Below are 23130 nucleotides of genomic sequence, written 5' to 3' on the forward strand. Positions count from 1 at the left end.
TATTTGAGTGTATAAGTCATTTCAAACATTAATTTAACACATGACAAAAGCAAGTGTAGTACAAAACAAAGCATATTTGTAGAACAAAAAATAGTAAAGAGTCAGTTGCATTTTTCATTAAGCACTTCTACAATTTTGTGAATTACAGATTGTGGATAACTGTGTTGTCTTGATGATGATAATGATGGGGCTTCTAAACTCATGAAGATATGTTACTCAGGAAGCTAGCAGGTATCTCTTAACAGTCGACCAGTGGAAGGAACGAGCATGACAGTGTGGGTGCATAAAGCTGAAGAGGACGTCTTTGTGTTCATGCGAAACTTCACACGCTCCCAACCCACCAAAAATAACAATCCATACAATTAACATACAGTCCTGGTTGTAAACTTGGAATTGAGACTTCTGGAATTTCTTCATCTGCTTTGAAGGTGTTAACTGTGAATGCTGTAGCGTCATTGGAAACTCTGCTTACTCTAAGCTGATTACAATTAATTGATTTTCTCTTGTGCCAGATACTGTATGTCCCATGGTAAACCTTTTTTTCTTGATCTGGGTGGATTTTTTTCAAGTTCTTCTTTTGGTACGTATAAAGCTTTATGCCTGGAATACTATCATCACAGAATTTGAATAAATCATATGGAGTCAATATTTGGTTATCTAAGGCCCTCTGCACACTAGCACAGGCTGCAAATCCTTTTGCTGTTCCACCAATGCCATCACAAGGCAATTTACCATGGCTTGCTCCAAAAAATATTCCATTTGGCACTGATGCCAAAATCCTTTTCATGCAGGCATAAATTGACGAAACTTTTGAAATTCTTATATTGGGCAGGTGAATCATCACTAAAGCAGTAAATGTTCTTAATGTTTTCAGTATTTGTCTTTAAATATGCTATCAACTTCATTTGAAAGGCATGGACAGCAATGGTATTATGACAGAACAGTTGCTGACCATATGAATGCTAATACCCTGACACACTTTGTCATCAAAATAGACATCAGAGGGATGAAAGGTAGCCTGATTATTCTTCTAATGGAATCCTTGCACAGTAGCCTGGACACCAAATGAATAATTGGTTGGTTGGTTTGTGGGATTGAAGGGACCAGACTACAAGGGCCATCGGTCCCTTTTCCCATAAACTTTAAACACCCATAAAGAATAGAAACAAACAACGGAGATGACAATGGACGACACAGGACAAGAAAGACACAGACAAAGACCAGACATAAGGAATTATAAACACACAGAGTGTGACAGTGGTTGACCGACCATGAAAACAAAAAGGAAAAGCCAACCACCAAGTGACACACTAAAAACCACAATCTAAAACTGTAGGATAAAGGCCAGACTCAACACAAAAAAAGGACACACACTTAGATCAAGTGAGAAACCCCCCCCCCCCTGCACAAATAAAACTCAAAACTAAGGCTGCCATTGCAACGTCATCTGATAAAAGTGCAGGAAGCGTATCAGTCAGCGAAACGTCTGCCTGAGTGGAGTTAAAAGCGGGCAGTCCAACAAAATGTGAACCACCGTCAAATCCAAAACAAAACGACAGCGAGGTGGGTCCTTGCAGTGCAATAAAAACCCGTGCATCATCCAGGTGCGGCCAATGCGCAGCCAGCAGAGTACAACAGAGTCTTTGCGAGAGACCCGCAAGGAGCAGCGCCATACACCGGCAGTCTCCTTGACGGCCTGAAGTTTGTTGAGTGAAGGCAGAGTGCGCCATCCGTCACCCCAGGTACCAAGGACCTTCTGCCACAAAACTGACTGAAGATCGCACTCCAAAAGGCTGATCTCAAGGGCCGATGCACTGACAGCCTGATTGGCTAGCGTGTCAACACGTTCATTACCCGAGATGCCGACATGACCTGGGGTCCACAGAAAAACGACGGAGCGGCCACAATGGGCAAGAGTATGGATGGACTCCTGGATAGCCATCACCAGACAAGAGCGAGGAAAACACTGGTCGATAACTCGGTAAACTGCTCAGGGAATCACTACAGATAATGAAGGACTCACCTGAACAGGAGCGGATATATGCTCTAGGGTGCAAGAGATGGCGACCAGCTCGGCAGTGGAAACACTGCAGCCAGCCGGCAATGATCGTTGTTTATAATGATCCCACAGAGTAAGAGCATAACCGACATGACCAGCAACCATCAAACCGTTGGTATAGACCACGTCAGAGCCTTGAAACGTGGCAAGTACTGAAAGAAAGCGGCAGCAGAAGACCTCAGTCCTTCGAGCTCTGTGCCAGATCGAGCAAAAGGCCTGGGTGGGGCACACACCAAGGGGGTATACATAGAGGGGCCTGGAAAAAAAAAAAAAAAAGAGGCGGAAAAGGGAAAACCTCAAGCCCAGAGAGAAGAGCCTGGACGCAAACCATGATCATACACTCTGACTGGGGCCACCGTTCTGGAAGATGGATGACCGAGTTGGGGAACAGCAGATGGTTCACTCAGTCAACACTTGACAGAAAACCATTTATGCATGGGTAATTCTGTGAAAATATTTTTGGTATTACCTAATTTTTGTGTTTATTTTTTGTTTTTAAATGTTCTTACAAATTTTCAGTGAATTAGATAGTGAATCATCTCGTTATGATTTACCTTTGGCTTAGATGATCTCATGGAATTTTATTAATTTTAACTTACTTTTAAATTTTAATCTAGTTACTACACTGACCACTACTGGACAGGAAAGGTACCAAGTGGTGCACCTTATGCTTTCTTGGGAGATGAAGGGCATGACACAGACTTTATAAACAGTGACTTGACACAAGATCTGACAAATTCCCTTGAAACAACAAATAGGAAACTTGCTGAAACCTTCCATTTGAAGCTATTCCTCATATGATATTCTTAATGAAAGTCATCAACTTCTTTGTTTGTAATTCAATAATCTGATAACAAAAAAGTGCAATTTTTGGCAGTTCCATATAAAACTATTTTCTCCACACAAATACCTCAAAAATTACAGGCCATATGGTGAAACTGCTTTATTCCTGATGTAACTGAGGAGCCATACCCTTTGATAAATCTTTAAAAGAGAGAAGATGATGATGATGATGATGATGATGATGATGACGATGATGATGACGATGACGACGACGACAAAGACAATGGAAGAAAAGGAAATGAAGATCAAAATCTATGTAGCAATCCAAAAACTCATTCTACTTATATTTAGGCAGTTTTCATATGTAAATATCCTGATTATAGATTAAATAAACTTACGTATTTCTTGCATAAATAGCTCACCTCTAAGTTCTCATAGCTGCGTGATGTCTATAGGTCCATAATTTTACAGAGAGGATGTGGGGGTTAGGAACTCCTAAATTGCAAAGTGTCATCATGTACACGCAGAGCCTGCAACATAAGAGAACAAAGTATTATTAAAATTGTGTTTTCTGTTTGCAAATAATAGTTTAACAGTTTTACACAAAATAATTTTCCCCATATTCAAAAATATACTCTACTTTGAACTGATACTTTAGTTTCAGCTTGGATTGAATTTTGTCTCATGAAAAACTCAGAATCTCAGGACAAAAGCATGAAATGCTGAGTCAAATCAAGGCTGATGTGTATTACCATTTTTAAACAGGATACACCATTTATATTAAACAAACAAGTTTGTTACAGAGTGGTTACTGAAGAACATTAATAGATAATACATGGTACGACTTACAGTTGTGATAAGACATATCTGGCTGAATTGGTTCAAACTCAAAACAAGATACAAAATCCAGCACCAAAATCACAGCACACAGGAGGGCGTGGGGGCAGGGCAACACGCTTGCCACCTTAAGACCTGGTTTGAACAGAATTCTGCAGTGGGAATCTTTGGTAGCTCATCGGTCTGAGGAGCAGGTTAAAGTAGACGGAGACAAATGTGTAGGCCTACGAGTGAAGGTACGCTCATAATTGTGATGCTTAGAGTGTGTACCAAAATGTTATCTGGTAATGCATTGCCTCTGTGTTGTTTCCAGGATAAGAATTAATTCTGCATTACGGACTTCCCGTTCGCTTCATTCATAGAGAGGTTACCATGTAAATTACTTTACCTAGGACAACAAACAATTAGTTATTGCCTAAATCAGTACCTGTTAGAAAAGTGCACACTATTTCAGTTTTTTGTGAGAGAGAATTTTGTTCACAAATTCATTTTAAAAGTCTATATTTTATGCTACAGTACACTGTGTAGCTTACTGAACATTTAAATGACACAGCAACATTCCACCATTACAGATGACAATCAGATTTTAGAAGTAGTAACATTAAGTTCTGCTTTCTGGGCATAGACGGGGCAATCGGGCCCAACCGACCATCATGTCAGACTTCTCCAATGGCGTCCCTGAATGCGGTATGGAGGGTCATGTGGTCAGCACAACGCTCCGACCTGGTCTGACCTTGGAACCGCTACCAATCGGTCGAGTAGCTCCTCAGCTGGCCTCACGAGGCTGAGTGCACCCCGTTCCAGTCGCTCCACTGAGGAAAACTCTCTGCATGGTAGTCAGCCGTCAGCTACGTAGGCTAAATGTTTTTAGAGGTACCGTACCGGCAATGAAAATTACGTTCCGTGATTTATATGGGTGCTGCGTAATTGTGTTGACACGATTTCGTGAATGAACGTATTCTTTTTTCGCAAATCCTTTTCCACAAGACTGGCAATTTAAAATGACGTTTTCTGCAGTGTGGTTGAAATAGAATGCTTTTTAACAGGCGTTATACGAATGGACAATACAATGTATAATTGTCTCTATTTTTTGTGGATCCAGGTGTTTCTATATTGTCTGGTAATGGCAGTGTGCGATTTGCAGGGGGGGATTTCCCCCCTCTGCATCAGACCATCCCCTCCTCTGGTTATAGTTTATGCATCCCAACCTGGGATGTTTATTTCCCACGCACTGGAGTAAAACTTTACATATAATTTAAATTTGTGGAGCCGAACACTGAAAGTTTTTAATAAGTCTTACTATTAATACTATTAATATGTTTCAGTTTTCTATCATCAGAATAAGTACAGCTTTTCACAAATGTGCCTCTACTTTTTGAATTCCCCTCGTATACCTGTACGTAGATGATTTTGTAAATAAGCTTTACCTATAATGTACTTTTAAAGATACAACAAGGGATGGCTTTTCTGATAGTGCATACGCGTGAATAGTGAGTTTCGGCATTAACATCTATTTATAAATAGCTGTTTAACCATGCGTAACGCCACGGTCCAAGCTAGTAACATATATAATTCTACTAACCCCGTAAGACATCCCCCCCCGCTCCTCCCCCCCCCCCCCGGTAAAAGCACAAATCGCACCCTGGGTAATGGATTGATTCACTTCACACACGTTGTGTTTCCGCGGAAATATGTGGGGAGTAGTAGTCAGATTCTTAATCCTAGCCGCTGTCACTCCGATAGCCATCCATTACAAATTCTACGCGTGTTAAGTGGTACGGTTAACCGGAAATTGTGCCAGTGTACGGCACAAAACTTTATTACAACACACACTTTGTAAATACGATTCTCCATGGACACCGCAAATTCTAGTGATACTGCCACGGCAGTATCCTAGTTATGTGGATAACGTAGTCACAGCCATAGTTCGTAAATTACTTCAGCATTGCATAATCTTCTTTATAGTAGTACCATATCCACGAAGGAGACATTGTTCCACTTTGGCTGTATCGGCATTTATTTAGGTCTAATTAAATGCAGCCATAGTGGAAAAATGCCACCTTTACCGTGTTCTTCCTTGTTCTTTTTTCCGTCTTTGAATAAATCTAGAATGATGACAGGACTATTTTCGCGTAATTTTATCCGTTCTACATGACCGCACAGTAAGATGACAAATATTTTATTAACGCCACTGCTGGAATGTATTTCAACTCTGGCTGTGACTTCCGTCGTATATTATGTCCAGTTCTCTATCCCTCCACAGGTTACAACCTCGAATACGACGACTCACTGTATTGCAAAAACCGCGTATGACGTTGACAGAGAGTAATTAAGAAGTAGAAAGTTGTGTTTTGTTTATATTTGTCGTAATCGTTTCGTGGGCCAAAGCCCTTGTGACCCGAGCCCACGCATCACGCAGAATCAACGCAGTAGGTCGCGCCATAACACTCAACGCACATTTCAAACTGTGGAACTTCGACTCATTTACAAGTTTTCTACCCGAAAGAATTTCCTATGTTTCGATGACAACAAAGCCAAGCTTAGTTTAAAGAGCAAGGCGATGAAACCAGTCTTAGAGTCGAGATTTTAGCGAAGTTGCTCTCGGAAACTTCCTGGATTTAAACTGTGTGCCGGACTGAGACTCAAACTCGGGACCTTTGGCTTTCGCGGACAAGCGCTCTGCCGACTGAGCTTGCAAGCTCGACCCACGATCCGCCTCAAAGCCTTTCTTCCTCCAGTACCTCATTCTGAAGTTACTCTCGATTAAGATGGACCCATTTTACAGCCACGGCTCTTATGAGTGTGGAATATGCTTTGACACTTAGATATTTAAAAATATAAAGTCAACACGAGTACACACTGAAAAACTTAGATGCTACAATAAATTGACCCGAGACAATGAAAAGTGCGACGTCCTCCACATGAGTACGGAAAAAAAAAACACTAAACTGCGGTTAACCATTCAATCACGCAAAATTTATGATTGTCGACTTAACTAAGGATCTGGGATTAAAACTGCAAACAACGTAAATCGGAACCAACACGCAGAACGTGTGAGGAAGGCGAAACAAAAACTCTGTTTTGTTGATAAACACTTACAAGGTACAACAAATCTACTGAAGAGACTGCTTACACTACGCTTGTCTGTCCTGATTTGGAATATTACTGCCACACCAGTTACTTGAGTAATTAATGGAAATCAATGCTCAGACTACTACTGTCCACGGGAGAGCTGATACAGCGCGCCACGAAATGGGCCTTAACGAATCGGATACATGTAAAACGGAGCAAATGCTAATCCATTGGAATAGCATCGCGGATTGTCAGGTGACTACATTCAAGTGTGTGTGACGTAATAGCGCTTTTCAGCAACAGAAACATTAAATAATACAACAAGTTTGTATGGCCACAGTCTCCGAGTGAGGTAGGTGGCGTATTCTGCAGTCCGTCAAAAACGAGTCCAAAATCAGTGATCTGTAAGTAGCTGCTAAATTACTCGAAAGACTAATAATGGTATCAGGTATGGATGCGTACACATCAAGAACGAATCAAGCGCGGATGACTAAAAAGGTAGCGTGAACAAGTAAAAATAAAAACTATAACTAAATTATATTAGCGGCTGGCAACTGTCACAAATACTAATTGCGTAATGCAGGCTTCTGGGAATGGGTCCGCCGGCCGCTGGTGGCCGAGCGGTTCTGGCGCTACAGTCTGGAACCGCGCGACCGCTACGGTCGCAGGTTCGAATCCTGCCTCGGGCATGGATGTGTGTGTTGTCCTTAGGTTAGTTAGGTTTAAGTAGTTCTAAGTTCTAGGGGACTTATGACCTCAGCAGTTGAGTCCCATAGTGCTCAGAGCCATTTTTTTGGGAATGGGTCCTTATTGGCGGTGAAATGAAGCTTAACATGTTTGGCCCTGATGGGAGACATCCAGTCTCGCTGAGAATACAATGCAATACCACTAGCACCAAAAGAACTCTGGTGGTTCCATGTTAGTCCGCAGTGCAACAGTTCAGATGGAGTCTGACATCCGCATTTCGTTGAAGCAATAATAGAAAACATAACTCTTTCCGTTTCAGCAGTCTCCCAATCAGTCTCATTTCGTGGCGTACTGTACGATGTCTCGCGTAGACAAATCAGTCTGCGCACGTACTGTCAGAACTGAAGCTGTGAAGACGAGTCGTGAATCGTGCTTGGGGTAGCTCAGTCTCTAAGAATATTGCCCACGAAAGGCGAGACCGTGGGAGTCCTGGTCCAACACACATTTTACTGCCAGGAAGTTTCAATAACAGCCTGCACCCCGCTGAAGACTGAAATATTCATTTGGGAAACAAGTCGTTTATTGACATGCTGAAGATAAAATTTCATCCAAGAAAATAGAAACTAGGTTTGGAAAACAATTTTACCGTTGTAATGACAATAATATTAAGCATATATACGGCTGAACAACGCTGTAAAACAGCAAATGACAAGCCCAATGTCTTCCGATTTGAATTTTTTTTTCCCCTCTCCTACTTTTGCCCCGCATCGGTTCAGGGTCGGCATGGTCGGTTACGGACTTAACATAGTTCACTTAAAGGGTGGCTGGCTGCCCTTCCTGTAACCACACCATTACCCCACGGGACGTAATGTGTGTACTCCAATTGTCTGCGTGTGGTGTTATTCTTGTGAAAGGGAGAGAAAGAATTCTAAATGTTTGTGGATCATCTAACAAGGGCGCGATTTGGGTGCCAGCCTAGTATTCACCTAGTGAGATGTGGGATACAACATCCAGGCTGCCCGGAACACCGACCTCCTCTGTTAATCCGCAGTGTGGATTCGATCCGTACAGAAAAGGTCTATTTAAATCTTGCCACAGAGCTCGACAAGAAACGCTGCAGTCCCTTACCGGAAAAATTACGAGTACTTACAGTACCTAGCATTACATATAAAAATACAAAGAGATCTGGAAATCTATAAACTGAGTTGTGGCTACAATACACACAACTGTGGGTCCGTCTGTGAGGAGTGAGTAAATACGTGACATACTTTACAACGCATTGCCAGCGTACATCAAGGTATTGGGGGTAGACAGGTATTTTATAGGGTAGAGTTAAAAATATGAAGTAAATATGTCTGATCACATAAACAAAAATCACTCGTGAAATTGTTGATATTCTGTTTCAGATGCAACTGCATATGCAGCAAGTCGACGATGTGAGTCCTATGTATGAAGAAGAATAAAGTAGCAATCTAGGTCACTGTCTGTGAAAGTGAACGTAAATTACAGCATAACTTACTATTTGAACACAGCGGATTGTCCTGTTGGTAACTGAAGGTTTCGTCATGCAGATATATTTGACAGTATAATGGAACAATTTTTTCGTGTTCAGTACAGTAATTCTTTATGATCATTGTGCATGATGAAATTAAGATATTTGTAGAATTAAGGTGGATTTCATTAGTCAGTAAAGTTAATGATGAGCAAATACTACTGAAAAGGGCACCTTCTATCACTTGTCCCATCCTTGTCCAATGCAACCCAAGTTCCCTACTTTCCCATATAATTGTAAACGTGTTCAAACATATTGAATGTCTTTATAAAACATTTGACATGTTACATACTGTTATGTAAAATGTACCAAAACTGGCAATTTATATTTTGATAGTAGTTTTCAGTGCCTTTTTCACTACTTTTATCAATCAAAATGATATGCCCGATATTTCGTAAATGATTCACGGAAAAAAACCTTACCTGTATGTTGCTAACCTACACCAATATTAAATGTGCACACAGATTTCAACGTCAAAATGTCTGTATACAGGAACATCTCTCACGAGTTCCCAAAAATAGTGGATCCATGTTGACAATTTATCCATGGGTACGATCTATGGGAAAATGATCAGTGTCCCAATACTTGAGAGGGAGAAGTGGACGACGGCTTGTTTTACTATTACTTCACGTGAAAAATAAATAGTACGAGTCTAAAATTTGCATTGCGTGTTATTAGCACAGTGATTTGTATACTAAATCCGAATTTCCTATGCATTTTAGTACTTTTTACATCCACTGCAGGTGACTTAGCTTCTGGTTGCCAGGTTACTTATTTATTTTCGAAAAACTCCGTTATAGGTGTAGCCCACAAGCTGAAATTTAGCTTTTCGCACAACTTAAGAAGAAAGCGGGCAATAATCAAAACGTATATATACAAGGCGGAGATAACCAATTGGTGATAGGATTAGGCTCAGATGTCTATACTACATTTCTTGTGAGTAGGTAGCACACGGGAAATACTTGTTCACCAAAGAAAATAAGAGAGAATGTTAATTTCACTGAGGGTGCTATTAACCAATTCCGACGAAAACCCCACAAATCAAGTACAGATCTCGTATCTGTAACTTATACCTGAATTACACGAGCTAGTTGGTGGCAGTTGTTCTTAACATAAAAAACGCAAACACTGTCCCATCATCATCATCGATTTCAATTTAACCACCTCTACACTCTCTTGCCTATTAAATTACATGAACAAAGCATTTCCTCGCAATCATTCCCATTCACAGATGCATGTGATTGCAGGTGTTACTTAACGAACCATACACACGGATACATAGCAATTACAAGGATATCAGCAGCTTTCTTTTAAACCCTTGTCAACACAAACCATGAACACTGTTCAACTCATTCGTTGGGCTTTAGGATGATAGCAGGTTAAGCATCGTCAATACTTGTCTTATTTCGTAAGCGGAAATCCTCACGGTAGATGTAAACATTCCCACTGAGTACAGGTCAGAGTGTTATCAGCTGATGCAATTAATTATTTGTCCTTGAGCAGTCATGATTATTAGTGACGTGAAAATTAGAAAAAGGGGAACGAGACCTGTTGACGTGCGCCATTAACACGTGGAAATCAATCTTGCGTATCACTGCTGTGTGGTGGAGAATATAATGTACGATAAGAAAATCGATCCTACCTGGAGGACGTATTATTCGATCGTGACAAGCTTCTGTTAGTAGACAAATCGATCGCGGCAGCGGACTCTCCATCACGTTGTCAAAATGGATAGTACGAGTAATGGGTGCCGCACGCTCACAATGCGCATGCGCGTGGGCTTGCGCACGACAAGCCACGGTTCACAAGTGCCAGCAGCTACATCATTACGAAAGCTGCACTTGTCTCCCTGGCACCAATTACAAGAATAAACATATAAATTAAAATTTTCCGCATAATCAGCGCTTCAAATGAGAACAAGGCGTCTCTTGCATTTCATTTATTTGTTCATTTATCAGTAGACAAATTTCTTTGTATGGGTGTTATCGTTCTAAAATAGCTGAGATATTCAAGAATAATGAAAAAAAAATTATATATCTTACCAAGAAATTCATATAAGGACACTATTTATCGCTGAATTACAGAAGGTAAGATTAGAGGAACAGCAAGCACCTGAGTCTCACAAAACGAATGAAGTAAGACTACACCTATGGTTTTAGATTACATGGAATAATTTACAAACTACACATATATTGTGTTGCTTGTAAATGAATACACATCATCATCTTTGGGATGTTCTTTATTAGTTAACAAGATGATTTATTTGTAATAATTTTTATCGATAATTGAAAGTCACGACGTTCGAAGCAAAGATTTAGTTCTAACTTTGCACACTTTTAGTACGCCATTAGGAGCTCATAATGTGCAGATGTTAGGCGCACTACTTAGACGATTTCGTGATAATTGCACGAGAAGTTTTACGCGTCACTGATGTATAGGCACGTTGCGACCCTCATCAAGAGCTGGCGGCGGTCATGTGGTTCAAGCTCCGTGTAGGTGGAGCGAATCCCGCTCATATTTTTCATTTCTATTTTTTCAAGCCGACCATATTATTTCATGTATGTTGCATTTAAATGGTAATATAATGAAAAGACACATATGTTTGCGTAAATTTTTATTAAATTTGCGATCTTATTTGGTTGCTTGCTAATTTTTATTACCACAGCAACTATTATATTTATAATTATCGATATGTAAACTACTAAACGCATTAAGCTTTCCTGAAAATGTTTGCCTGTCGTGATTTCCGAAATCCCTTACACCTGAAATCGGGTAAGGTACCGAGAACTGTTTCGTACCTCGACGCTTTGATCTCCATACGCAGGTTTCAAGGACGTGGGACAGGCCTGCAAAGACCAAGCCAAACATAGAGGTGTAAATAACTTTATTAAAAAATACGATGAGTTACAATACGCCACAATATGAGGGTAATGTACGATTAATCGTCAGCATCTACTTGTATTACATCGGATGAATCCAATTTGCCCGCATCCCTAAGGACTCTCCAGAGTCTCTAAAGAAACACAAAGCCCGTTGACATTTTGAAAAAATTCTTTCTTCCGATTATTTGGATACAAACCATGCGTAACACAACATTTTCGTAAATATGTGCGCCGAAAATTGGCGAAGTACTTTAATAGCTTCTTCACGAGAAGCAATTTCTCGTTCGTTGTTAATCAAATACGAACAAGTTCGAAGGCGCTTGATTAAGTTTTTAATTTGCCTATAGAAATAACAGTCGCATAATATTTGTTGTAATAATAAAAGTTAGTAAACGGCCAAATAACACTGAAAATTCAATAAAAGTTTATGCAAAAATGGTTCAAATGGCTCTGAGCACTATGGGACTTAACATCTGAGGTCATCAGTCCCATAGAACTTAGAACTACTTAAACTTAAATATCCTAAGGACATCACACACATCCATGCCCGAGGTAGGATTTGAACCTGCGACCGAAATCGGTCGCGCGGTTCCGGACTGAAGCATGTAGAACCGCTCCGCCACATCGGCCGGTAAAGTTTATGCAGATACACGTATCTTTTCATCATATTGCCTTTCAAATGTAATATATACGAAATTATCTGACTAGTGTTGAAAAAACACAAATTAAAAAAAAAGGATGAGCTGGACTCGATCCTGCGATCCACCAATTACGGAGCTTTAACGCTTACCAGCTCTTGGCCAGTGTCTCAACGTACCGGTACATTATTGTCGTGTAAAACTTATCTTGGGATTTTCTCGAAATCGCCTACGTAGTACGCTTTACTACTTGCACATTATGTTGTCCTACAACGGACTATTAAGAGTGTAGTCCGCCCCTGGTAACTGAGTGGTCGCTGGCACGGTACCTCAGCGTGTTCTTTCAGGGAGCTGGTTGGCCTCTGTAATAAAAAACTGAGTGGAAGGATCAACAAACTAACTTTAACGGATGTCACGTGACGTCCGCAACGAGCAAATCCAACGATAAAAAAAGTGGTCAGCGCGAGGGAATGTCATACCTTACGGCCCGGGTTCGATTCCCGGCTGGGTCGGAGATTTTCTCCGCTCGGGGACTGGGTGTTGTGTTGTCCTTATCATCATCATTATTTCATCCCCTTCGACACGTAAGTCGCCGAAGTGGCGTCAACTCGAATATATATTTCGTATGGCTAATAGAATACAGCAGTAAGTAAGTAGTAACACAAACAACGTATAAAAACAATGAATGGTCAATGTTACAGGCAACAAACAATTATTAGATCTAAAAAAGGAAGTAATACACAAAAATACATAGAAATTATAGTAATAGTATCTAGTAATAGGTTTTTCAGAAGGAGAAGAGTAGACCAGACTCATGGTTGTATGTCCAAGTCCCTCAGCCAGCCAGAAGCATCTCCCTCCCGGAGGTGCAGCTCCTGCATTGTGCCAGGGAATCTCCTCGTAGGGCAGTCCATTGCGATATGATTTAGAGTTTGTGGATTCCCACAGTCCCAGTTGGGTGAGTCAGTCTGTCCCCATTTGTGCTTCCAGTAATTACATCTACCATAGCCTGTTCGGATACGATTTAAAGTTGTCCAAGATTTTCTGGGAAGACCGAAGCCCTCAGGCCGTACGTTTGGGTCCGAGACTAAGTTAAGGTGATCAGGGTTAGACATATCCCATTCCCGACGCCAGGCTTCGTCGATATCATAATTGTCCTCGATCAGCTGTTGCCCTAATCTCCATGATGGCTTACGGGACTTGAGCCTGTGGCTGGGATTCTTGCAGTCTTCGTGTAAGGGTAGGTCACGGTTGTTAGCGCACTTTTGCCATTCCCTTTTCAGTGCAGATCTTCGCCTTAGATGAGGTGGGGCTATGTTAGCCAGTACCGGGAGCCATTGGTGGGGCGTCGGTTTAATAGTGCCTGAGATGAGCCTCATGGTGTCGTTTAGCTGGGTGTCCACCGTTGCTGTATGAGTGCTGTTTAGCCAGACCGGAGCGCAGTATTCAGCCACCGAATATACTAGTGCAAGAGCAGATGTTCTGAGAACTGTGGCGCTTGCTCCTCAGCTACTTCCAGTGAGTTTGTGTAGGACATTATTTCTGGTTTTGATTTTTGCTGCGCATTTGTATAAGTGCTCCTTGTACGTCAGAGATCGGTCCAATGTAATTCCCAGATACTTTGGGAGGGGATTGTAGTTAAGCAGCTGGCCTCTGAACTCTACGTGGGGTGCATAGTTTGCCTGTATGTTGTTGAGGTGGAAACAGGAGACGGGTTTTAGAAGTATTAGATCTGAGCCTCTATGTTTCGAAATATTCATCCATTTTGATAAGGTCTTCCTCAATGATTCTTTCGGAATTGTGGAAGTCTTGATGTTGATATGCGAGAGAAATATCGTCTGCATAGATAAACTTCTTAGAAGATGTCTCTGGTAGGTCTGATGTATATATATTAAAAAGTAATGGAGCTAGCACGGATCCTTGGGGGGCAGGCCATCATTTAACCTATATTTCTTGCGTATCTCTCCATCTAGGTGTACTTCAAAAAATCTATTTGAAAGCATATTGTTGATTAGGGTAGCCGTTTTCTTGCAAGGAATAATGCGTTGGAGTTTAAGAATCATTGCCTCCCTCCACACTGTGTCATATGCTGACGATAGATCTATGAACACGGCGACTGTCTTTTTCTTCCTTTGAAATCCACTCTCAATATGTGTGGTAAGAGATAATACTTGATCACAGCAGCTCCGACCGGGTCTAAATCCGGCTTGTTCAATAGGAATGAAATTCTCAGCAATGGGTTTTATTCTGTTGAGAATAAGTCCCTCCAATAGTTTGTAGCATACACTTAGAAGAGCTATAGGTCTATAGTCCTCTGGGAGCTTTCCATCTTTGCCAGGCTTAAGAATGGCGACGATCTTGGTTTGTTTAAATAGTGGTGGTAGTGTTTCCGATCGTTGGATATCATTGCAAAACTGAGTTAGCCACAGTAGAACTCGAGTTCCTAGGTGCCGTAAGAACTCGGGGTAGACCTCATCTAAACCAGCCGCTTTACCCATTTTCATTTCTTTCAGTGCTTCTGCGATCTCTAGGATGGTAAAGGTTTTTGAGAAATTGTTGTCGGGTGTGGATTGTCGGAGCTTGGTTCTCAGTTCTTTCTTTACTTTCATAGTCTTATCCTTGTTGCTGCGTGGTGTTTTTCTCGTAAGGTTAATTATTCTGTTTGCTACCTCTTTGGGGTGTATGTTGCCACCCATACAGGTTTTAATGGAGCTTTCACCTAGGTTTTTAAGAAGGCACCAGGCTTTCTTGCTGGAGTGCTTGAAGTCCATATTTTTCATGAGAGTGTGCCACTTTTCTCGTCTTGCTGAGTCCAGGCATTGGAGAAGCTCGTCCGCAATTTCGGGATCGTTCTTTTGCGAATATGCATTATATAGGTCTATGCATTCTTGGCTCCAGCCGGGAATATAAGTTTTCCTGTAGCCTCTGGGAATGTGTTTTTTGGCAATGGCTAGGAGTAATCCCACAAAGCGGTTGTAGTTCTTCGATGCGGGTGGGATCCATTGGATGTTGTGGTCCATTTCGGCGGTAAAGGCTTCCCAGTTGGCTTTGCCAAAATTCCATCGAGGTTTAGGTGTGATCTCACTATTGGAATCTGTATACCTACATGTAGCAGGACGGGCCTGTGCTGGCTACGAGGAAAATCAGGCAAGATCTGTTTATTGCAGCGTAATGGTAGCTTTTTGGCGTCTCTGGAAACAAAGCACAGATCGGGGTTGTAGTCTCTTTTCCATCTAGCCGAGTGGAAAGTCCATTTATCCTTTAGATCATGGATCAAGAAGACGTCTTCTATGTCCACCCATTTCATTACTCCCTCCCCATCCTCATTGATGTTGTTATATCCCCACTGGGTACTGTGGCTGTTGAAATCGCCCATTATCACTGTAGGATGTTGTATGTTGGAAATAGCAGAGTCATTCCATGACTGAGTTGGGGGTTTGTAGAGGTTGATGACTTCAATATCAGCAATTTTTGTTCTTATGACTTAGGCGCTTGGGTCAGACTCGAAAGACTTTTACCAGGCACCACGGCATTTCCATTAAAAGTATACAAAGTCTGGCGTAAAGCCGTGACCCGAACGTCGTTGCCTCCCCTTGTGAGTCAGGACTACTTTTTCGTATGTTCATCTGAAGACATGATTTAAATTTACACCGTTCCTTTACTTTTATTACCTTTGGGAAGTTTATTGTGTACCTCGACTCCTTAATAAAACGTAAAAAAAACTTTATTCTCTCTATCCAGGTACAAGCAACCACTGGCTGGTGATAATGGATAGAGATGTTTGCTACAAATTGTTCAAGGCTTTTCTGTATAAAAATTGTAGCTTGGAAGCTGCGTTAGCTTAGAATGTCGAATTACCTTAATTTGTAAAGAGTTCGATCCAATGACCTCTTTTATGACTTGACCCTTTTTGCAGTTTGAACACATGTTACACATCTTCTGAGTATTTGCAACCCAGGGCATTATACTGTAACTGCTGATGATAAATACATGTGTCCTAAAGATGATGTTGGGTAGGAGCTATTACACACTGTGGCTAATATTCGTAGAGCGTGACATGCTTAGTTGTTTCTTTTTACAAGTACTCAGACATGTTCATCCCATTTTAATTGCTGATCAGCACACATACCTACAAATTTTGTGCTAGTTACACACACACACACACACACACACACACACACACACACACACACTATTGTCTCATTATGTACTTTTAAGTGTGGTTGTATTAGGCTTTTTACTTGTATAGAAGTTCATGGTATTAGTCATTTTTAGATTAAGAGTTATCTTGTTTGTTGATCACTTGTGGACTGCCTTGTCAGCTTTTACACCTATCGTCTTTTTTCCGTCGTTCCTTAGTTGCGTCGATGGAACATACCTCTACGAATTTTACACCTGTGTTTGAATTAACTATAGGTTTCATGAGATTTCAACGGTATAAAATACAAAATGTTAATGAAAATATGGTATACAATACAAAATGCTGATGAAAATATGTTATGACTGACCAGTAATTGTCATATTTCCATTCAGAGTTGCAATCGTCACACCAAAGGCCATAATAAATGAAATCGTCGTACAGACTACTGTACATAGCAAAAACTTTGTAGTTAAGGCAAACCACGTAATTCTGATACACAGATAGGATAAATTACATTGAAACATCTTGCGTTCTACCTCGTAAGCAGGAACATTACACGAACACAGTAACTTTCGAGTTATTAACGATACGTAACTTTGTCATGATGTATTCCTATCTCCTGCGTCAGCTGGTCAAAATACAAACAGTAATCTTCTATGAGTCTTTTAACTGCTACATTCGTAACTAGACTGATGTGCAAGCTAATAGTTATCTACGCGAAGCCATTGCAATATTCCAGGCTTGTGGTCCAGTTTAATATCAGACAATTCCGCTTTATATGGATGTCTCGTATTTCCTCGAAATAATTTCTGCTCCTTCCGCACCAATTTCTCCTAATATGCTTCTTGATATCGCAATATTGTTCCCATATAGGAGAAACGGTAGTTTCGTCATGGCACATTGTCTCTAGAATGCTTCAGTGAAGTAATAATAATACTCGTAGCTATAGGCAGCACTTTATAACTCTTAAGTTACAAATGGTTTGTGAGGTTACAGAATCAGATATTTTTTCCCATTAAAATACACCCGATACAGAATGGAGTCACTGCTAGCTTAGTGGAGTGTACATACCGCCTCTGGAATGCTATCCCATATCTCAAATCGTTTCTGCATGATAGGAAAGTGAGTAGTACAGATTTTAACAACATCTGCTAGGGGATGCGTCACCAATAGCCTCTCCCACACAAATGTCAACCTCACCGGCACGTGGTATCCCCTGCTACGCTAACGAGGCTCTGGCGACCGAGTTTCTCCCGGGATAAGGAGAACCCTCTACTAAGTCAACGACCTTCTAGAGGGCGGATGAGCTGGTAGAGCAAGGGCACCCTCTTGTCCTTGGAGCGAGAAATCACTCCTAAAGACGGAAGAATCACCAAGGGTGGTCAACGGCATAGGATGCTGAAGGCAACGGGAAACCACAGCATTAAAGATCCAATGGATATCCCCAGGAAAACTCATCATGGCAGAGTTCAATGTCAAATTATCCGGAGTTTCAACTCCCCCACTCGGATCTCCGGGGGGGGGGGGGGGGGGAGAGCCTTGAACAATGCCACAAGTAAATACAAAAATAATGCAACAATAGCAACTTGGAATGTAAGATCATTATACCAACCAGGCAAAGTAAATAATGTTATACAAGAAATGAAACGTCTAAAAATTAATATTTTGGGTGTAAGTGAAACAAGATGGCCTGACTCAGGAGAAATGACCATTGACAACATGAAAGTATATTACTCGGGAAATTCTGATAGCCAGCACAGGAATGGGGTAGGAATAATTTTAGATGAGTATGCTAGTAAATCTGTCAAAAGCATTTTACCAATCTCAGATAGAGTAATCCGTCTACATTTACAAACGAAACAAACAAATATTAATTTAATCCAAATCTATGCTCCAACAGCCGACAAAGAACAAGAAGAAATAGGAAAATTTTATGAAGAATTAACACAAGCAATAGGAACCTCAAAAAGCAGAGACATTATTATCATCATGGGAGATTTTAATGCCAAAATAGGTGAAGGAAGTGAAGGTGATCTTATTGGACCTTTTGGTTTAGGAACAAGAAATGAAAGAGGAGATTTGCTGTCACAATTTTGCCAGGAAAACAATCTGTCTATTACAAACACATTTTTTAAACTCCCTAAACGAAGACTTTATACTTGGAAATCACCAAGAGACTGTAATGAAGAAGTTTGCAGAAATCAAATTGATTTCATACTTATAAACAAGAGGTACAAAAATTCTATTCATGGTGTGGAAACATATCCGGGAGCTGATATATTTTCTGATCATAACCTTTTAGTAGCAAAGTTCCATGTGAAACTGAAAGCCATACAAAAGAAACAAAAGAAGGACTATATAAATACAACTATTCTAAGAGACCCCTTGACTAAACAAAAGACTTCTGAAGAGATTAATAAGGAATTAGTTAGGATAAAGAATAATCAAACAGAAGATATTGATGGCAAATGGGAACTTATAAAAGACACATTAAATAATGCATGTAAAAACATAATGGTGACCAAACACGACAACATGAAAAAGAAGTGGATGACAGAGAAGATATTACAATTGATGGAACAAAGAAGAATACTTAAAAATAGAGATGTAAGTGAGTATAAAAGATTACATGCAGAAATACGAAAAGAAACACGGCGAGCAAAAGAAGAATGGTACAAGGAACAATGCTCTGAAATTGAGAGTTATGAAACAAGACATGATAGTTTCAACTTACACAAAAAAGTTAAAGATTTAGCTGGACTTAATAAAAAGAAAAGTACAAGTTTATTGTTAGATAAAAATGACAAAATAATTCCTGATGTTAAAGGTAAACTGGACAGGTGGACAGAATATGTCAAAGAACTATTTGAAGACACAAGAAAAGATCAAAAATTTTATGATAACATGATTGGAGAACGAGGACCAAGCATATCGAAAGAAGAAATATTACATGTTATCAACAAATCGAAGACAGGAAAAGCCCCTGGACCGGATAAGATACCAAATGACATCCTGAAACTCATAGGAATAGACCATATAGATGTATTTGTACAATTGTTTAATGATATTTATAATTCGGGAATTATTCCTAGGGATTGGTTGACATCTACCTTTGTTACATTACCCAAAAAGGCTAATGCCAAAACTTGTAATGATCACCGTACAATAAGCTTAATGAGTCACACCTTAAAGATATTTCTAAAAGTTATACACCAACGAATATACAAAAAAGTAGAAGAAGGTATAAGTGAAACACAATTCGGTTTTAGAAGTTCCCTCGGTACAAGAGAAGCATTGTTTGCTTTTAACATATTAGCGCAACGATGTATGGAGGTTAACCAGCCACTATATGTGTGCTTTCTGGATTATAATAAAGCATTTGACAAAGTTCGTCATGATCATCTCATAGAATTGTTAGAAAAGAAAACACTTGATAAGAAAGACATCCGCATTATATACAACCTCTACTACAATCAAACCGCAACCGTGAAGGTAGAAAATGAATTATCGAATGATATAGAAATAAAGAGGGGTGTGAGACAAGGTTGCGTTCTCTCACCCTTATTCTTTAATATGTATTCAGAAGACATAATCCAGGCAGCTCTATCAGATGAAATAGCTGGCATTAAAGTGAATGGGCTAAACATTAACAATGTTAGGTTTGCTGATGACACTGTACTACTAGCTGGAAACCTCAAAGATCTACAATTACTTCTTGACAAAGTCGCAGAAAAAAGTGAAGAATTTGGCTTGACTCTTAACGTAAGCAAGACTAAGTTCATGGTGATATCTAAAACACACCAACAAGAAAATCTTACAAGCAATAGGGAAAGAGTCGATCAAGTACGTAAATTTAAATATCTCGGAACAATTGTAAATGAGGAGATTGAAAGCTCAGAAGAAATTAAATCGAGAATAGGACAGGCCAGAAGTATCTTTAATAATAAGATGAAAAATGCATTCTGTTCGAGAGACATTTGTTTAAACACAAAAATGAGGTTGCTAAGATGCTATGTATTCTCAAAATTATTATACGGAATGGAAGCGTGGACATTGAAAAAGAAGGACATGAACAGTTTAGAAGCTTTTGAACTGTGGGCATATAGAAGAATACTTAGAATTAGTTGGGTGTCGAGGATTACTAATCAAGATGTCCTAAGAAGAATGGGAAAGGAAAAAGAATTAATTAAAACTATTAAAGTAAGGAAGCTACAATATTTAGGCCATGTTATTAGGGGAGTAAATTATAAAATATTGCGAATAATACTAGAAGGGAAAATTTGTGGGAAGAGAACGAGGGGTAGAAGACGGACATCCTGGATTGACAATCTAAAAAATTGGTACAACTGTTCAACGTCAGAACTCCTTAGATCGGCCAAATCAAGTTCAGAAATTGCCATGATGACAGCCAACCTTCTTAGAGGAGACGGCACATGAAGAAGAAGCTAGGAATAAAACGTTGTTTTTAATCCTATGGAAGATTGGATATTTCGACACTCGTCGGTATTTTCCATCAGTTCCACGTTTTGACACTAAAATCACTATCCTTTAATGCGAGTTACCTTCCTCTGAATGAATTGTTAAGATTATAGTGTAATCATAGATATCTCATTAAGAATGGACCAAAGTGCGGTTGATGTAAGGAAAAAAATGACTGTATTTTAACGATAGTGCTTTATTTCCACAGTGCATGTTAGCAAGGTATAAATAATTTAGTAGTATTTGTAACAAAATCGTTGTGTTCGTCAAAAAAGCTCTTATTGTAGCCAAAATAGGTCTCAGACACACAGCACACGAGGAAAGGTGCGGTCCACATTTCACGCAAGCAACAGTATGTCTGCATGGAAGGAAATGCTTTCCTATTTTTTACCGACGCAGATTTTACACAGGCAAGCAATATCAAAAAGGGCGTTCTGATATTGCTGCCAGGATTACAACTTTTTTATCCACCTTTAGAAGATTTGATGGATGTTTAATATTAGCTACATCCTTTGCAGTAATTATTGCATTTCTGTTCTAACAAATACTACCCACAACACCTTTACCCTTTGCACAAATCTCTCTCTCTCTCTCTCTCTCTCTCTCTCTCTCTCTCTCTCGCACACACACACACACACACACACACACACACACACACACATATATTCAACCCACAAGGACTGTGCATTTGGTTGGTCGATTAGGAGGGGGGAGGGGGGAAGAGGGAGTGGGGAGGGGGGAAGAGGGAGGGGGGAGGGGGGAAGAGGGAGGGGGGAGGGTGGACGGGGAGGGAGAGCGATAAGGGGCTGAACAACAACGTCATCAGCCCCCAGATCTAGCATACAAAGGGAGACGCCCTACCCACAACCACCCTCCCTCTGCTCCGGAGGTAACTTAAAACTTTATAACTGAGAATTGAAACCACCTTCACGTAGAAAACCGAGAACGAGGTCACTCAGCCGTGAGTTGTTCGCCAATATTAGAGGCACCGAGTCTGGAAGTCCATGGAGGGTGAAATGAAGGGGTGGGCGTTGGGCGGGGGGGGGGGGGTATTCCACAAAGCTACTGGACGTAAAGCTCCACAACCACTATGTGGAGACGGATTGCTACACAAAAGAAAACTATGGGTTAACCAGGTATGACTGATGCGGAGACTACGTAGTAATGTGGATTTCTTCCAGGGGAAGTAGAAAGAAGAGCAGCACGCTGCTGTAGTCTCGTTGACTGTATGGATTTTATTAGCTGGGGCAGTAGCCCACCAGACGTTCCATTTCCGAGCGAACAGAGGTCTCATGCGTACCCGCAAATCCGCACCTGCGATCAGTAAAGCAAATGGGGAGCGACTAAGTGCTTCTCTAGTCAAACGGTCAGTTCATTTGCTGGGATGCCCAGGTGACTTGGTACCCACAGAAAACTGAACAGGAAGCATGACGAACGCCAGTGTGGTCAGGAGGAGTAGAGAGCAAAGGGTTGTAAGAACACCATCGGCCTGGCGACTGCTCATTCATTCAACCACTACAAATTAAAACGAGGTCAAGGGAGGTTCGTTTAATAAAATGGAGGGCTCTGCTAATGGCTATCAGCTCTGTCACACTACATGTTCTTGGCAGAAAATGTCTCTTATCTGGTAAGAGTGGCCGGCCGGAGTGGCTGAGGGGTTCTAGGCGCTACAGTCTGGAACCGCACGACTGATACGGTCGCAGGATCGAATCCTGCCTCAGGCATGGATGTGTGTGATGTCCTTAGGTTAGTTAGGTTTAAGTAGTTCTAAGTTCTAGGGGACTGATGACCACAGCAGTTAAGTCCCATAGTGCTCAGAGCCATCTGAACCATTTTTTTCGTAATAGTGACAATGTAGGGGAAAAATAAGCTGGAGATGCGAATTGAAGTTTGTGTTGGGGACGGCATTCGACTTGGGTAATTCGTGCAGCAATGTTGACCATAGTTAGAAATGTTAATTAATATCTTCAGCTTCCAACATTATCGTAGGTCAAGGAAGG

The 23130-nt window shown here is 40.7% G+C and overlaps 1 protein-coding gene across 1 annotated transcript in view; it reads right to left on the minus strand.

Moving 5' to 3' along the window:
- LOC126248611 (uncharacterized) overlaps positions 1–23130 on the minus strand; it is a 214004-nt gene that overhangs the window by 102312 nt on the left and 88562 nt on the right. Inside the window, exon 3 of the mRNA XM_049949758.1 lies at positions 3265–3372. The gene's annotated coding sequence lies outside the window, so the exon portion shown is untranslated. The remainder of the gene's footprint in view (positions 1–3264; positions 3373–23130) is intronic.

Source organism: Schistocerca nitens, chromosome 3 (assembly GCF_023898315.1).
Source record: "Schistocerca nitens isolate TAMUIC-IGC-003100 chromosome 3, iqSchNite1.1, whole genome shotgun sequence".
Taxonomy (NCBI): domain Eukaryota; kingdom Metazoa; phylum Arthropoda; class Insecta; order Orthoptera; family Acrididae; genus Schistocerca; species Schistocerca nitens.